Here is a 3,324-nt window from a genome sequence, read left to right on the forward strand (position 1 = left end):
TAATTATATGTAAATATATTATAATTACACATATAAATATGTTTAAAAAAGATAACTGGAAGGGCATAGAATGATCTGGTAACGAGAGTTACTTTGGAAGAGAAAAAGGAATACTGAAGGGAAAGGGAGAATTATCAATTTGTATTTTACACCTTTCTGAATTGAGTTAGATACAGTGAGCTTAAAATATTTTGTTATTAAAAATGAAACAGCATCAATGATGCTAACACTCACAGTAGTCAATTCAGCATTCTGAGGACCAACCCTCAGTCCATTTTAGCCTTTCCCACTGGCTCCACTCTTCAAGGCCTTTTTATTTCTGAAAAAAAATCCACCAAATTATTGGTTTTCTCTACTGTTTCACTTAGTTATTGAATGTCGATTATTTCTGACTTCAATCCTGTAAGGATAACTTTTTTTCATACAATACCAATCCACCCAGTTACAAGCCTCATAGTCACTTCCTCTAAACAATGCATTCAAGACCTGACCACTAACATCCCTGTTGAGCCTCTGTCTATCACAATAGCCAACTGGGATTCTAGTTTCTGAGAGTAGTGGTACAGTTTGGTGATCATCATATACTTTCTTCAAAATGTGTAGGAGAGACATAAGAAGGAAATAAATGATCTATTTTTATGGTAGATATTTACGGAAGTAGTTTAATTTTAAAGTTGAGCATGTGTATAAATAGATTAAGAGGATTTGGGGTTAAATCCATTATCTAGGAAGTTGACCAGCCTGAAGCACAGTTGCCTTTTTGTCTCCATCCTTCCCCCAAAATCAAATGCAGAACATTTACAATTCTCTCAGAGTAATCTGCGTTCTCAGATAATTACTCACCTATCACCTTTAGCTCCAAAATGGCTTCTTCGAAATCAGTTTCTTTTTTAAAAAGACACGTGTACATTCCATTGTTTGAGACCTAGACACTGCAGATTCTCACAGCTACTCTTCCCTCGGTGATGTAATCTTTCACCAGCTCTCCCTTTGAAATCTACCAGCTGTTTTCGCATCTGCTCCATTCCATCTTGATACATGTACACAGCATCTGAGAACTGGCAGCGGAACCACCACAGCTCCATGTTCTCCACGCTCATGTCCGGTGACACACAGCAGGGCAGTGTGGTGTCTGCACCCAGCATGGCCACAATGGGCTCTGAGGAGCCAATGACCAAGAATGAAACTGTGGAATAGAGCCATCAATGACAAGAATATCAGAATAACCAGCCTAAGCATTTTAGAACACAATACCATTACTGGCCCAGTAAAGATCCATAAACGTACTCTCATTCATAGAGCTGTGATTTGCCACACACATTCAGGCTGAAGATGGTAGTGGATAAGACAAAGAGTATTTCTATGTTTCCAGAGATTATAATCAACAGGGTCATTTCATATTAAGCAAATGATTTTTTTAAATGCAATAGTGGTAAATTCTATGGAGGAGGAGAGAAGAGTGCTGGAAAATCATGAAACTAGAGTTTTTAATCAGGTCTTGGGCATCAAAAAATGCATTCCTCATGAAACTGAGACCTGAATGAATTAGAAGGCATTAGTGAAGTAATTCTATCTGATCCTTCTCTCTAAAATAATCATTGAATGACTAATTGCCCTTGTGGGTAAATGAATGGGTAAATAAATCATTACATAAAAATAAAGGATTTAGAATTAACCCAGGTATATATGAAAAGTAATGAAGTGATTTAGTATTTCTATTCAGAGAACAAGAAAATTCAGGTATAGAGTATAAAATATTCTCACCTGAGCCCCACATGGACACTTGGAGAAGCAGGATAAAGATGCCTCTTGGCAGAGAGAGGTCCAGGGAAGCCATCATCTTTCCCAGAGCAGAGAACAAAATGACACAGAGGAAGATCCTGAAAACAGCTGGAAGAAAGACAAAAATGGGACCCACAGGTAGAAACTAAGTTATAACTAAGGCCTTTCACAGTGCTTCTAAGAAATGGCCTCTTTTAGCTCTCAAGCTACTATAGTGTCTCTCTTAGGGAATATCAAGGAAGTCTTTGACACACACACACAAAAGACCCTTTGTTTCCCTTTTCCAAGGAAACAGTCTTGTTCCATCTCAACAGTCATGTTCTGCGATAATAAATCTGTCCACAATCTCTCTAAATTCTTATTCGAGAATAACATTTTGTCCAATGGACAGAGAGGAAGCAAAGAGCAGCTGCTGAAAAGAGACGATTTTAGCCCACATATTATTTGGCCTTAACAAATTCTCTCCCCACACATTCCTGTATGATGAAAGAGCAGATATAACTTGAACTGTCCTCTGTCAACCCCCAGGATTCTTGCCATATTTCCTCACTTCTCTCCCTCATGCTCATCACCCACAAAATGCAGCAGTCACATCTTTTAAATTCTTATAGAGATGAAGGCACCCTGGAACTTTCTCATCCTCACTGCTGCAGAAATGAGTGTTCTGCCATTCCTCCCAGTTACCTGCTCTCAGCTGCCCACAGGTCTCTCCTATGAGACTTGCTTGAAGATGCCAGGGGAGTACCAGATGTTAGAAAATTTGAGGTAAAGGAGGAAGCCTGGGTGGTCTTTTAAAGGGTTTCAGAAAGTTAGGAGAAAGACAGCCCCTGAATAGGAACCTTTTGGCCATGCACTTCTCTTTGGTAACTCTGACATATTCAAAACTGAAAGTAAAATAAGAAATGGATAGAGAACTTTGACCCGGCATGGATAATAAATCTATCTAATTATTACATACTTACAAGATATAGAGAGGATTAAAAAAAGTGATTTCTTTCTTTCTGAGAAGTATATTATCCAAATTATTACCATTGGTATTAGAACTTGATTGCCTGAGTTAAATTCTGGTAAGGCTACTTACAAGTTTATGATCTTGAGTAAGTTCTACAACTTCTTTGTGTCTGTTTCCTCATCTGACAATGAGTTTAATTATACTACCTATCTCAACTTTTGCATGAAGATTACATGAATTAATATACATAAAGCACTTAGAAGTGTGTTAGTAACTTTTAAATTCTGTGTATTGTTAGCAATTTTTATTTTATTTTATGTTTTTTATGTTTATTGGGGTAACATTGATTAATAAATTATATAATTTTCACGTATACATTACAAATTGATATCTATATATTCTATTGTGTGATTACCACCCAGAGTCCAGTTTTCTTCAGCTACCATATATTTGATCCCATTTACCCACTTCACCCTTCCCCATCCCCCTATATTTGACCCCCTTTGCCCTGTCTACCTCTTCCCTCATCCCCCACACCCTACTCTCTGGTAACCACATTGTCCATGTCCCTGAGTCTCTGTTTGTCCTGA

The 3,324-nt window shown here is 37.7% G+C and overlaps 1 pseudogene; it reads right to left on the reverse strand.

The window, feature by feature from the left end:
* The window catches only part of LOC102884564, an 18,369-nt pseudogene extending 16,529 nt beyond the window's left edge, over positions 1–1,840 (reverse strand).
* Between the last annotated feature and the right edge of the window lie 1,484 nt (positions 1,841–3,324).

Source organism: Pteropus alecto, unplaced genomic scaffold (genome assembly GCF_000325575.1).
Source record: "Pteropus alecto unplaced genomic scaffold, ASM32557v1 scaffold202, whole genome shotgun sequence".
In the NCBI taxonomy this organism is placed as follows: domain Eukaryota; kingdom Metazoa; phylum Chordata; class Mammalia; order Chiroptera; family Pteropodidae; genus Pteropus; species Pteropus alecto.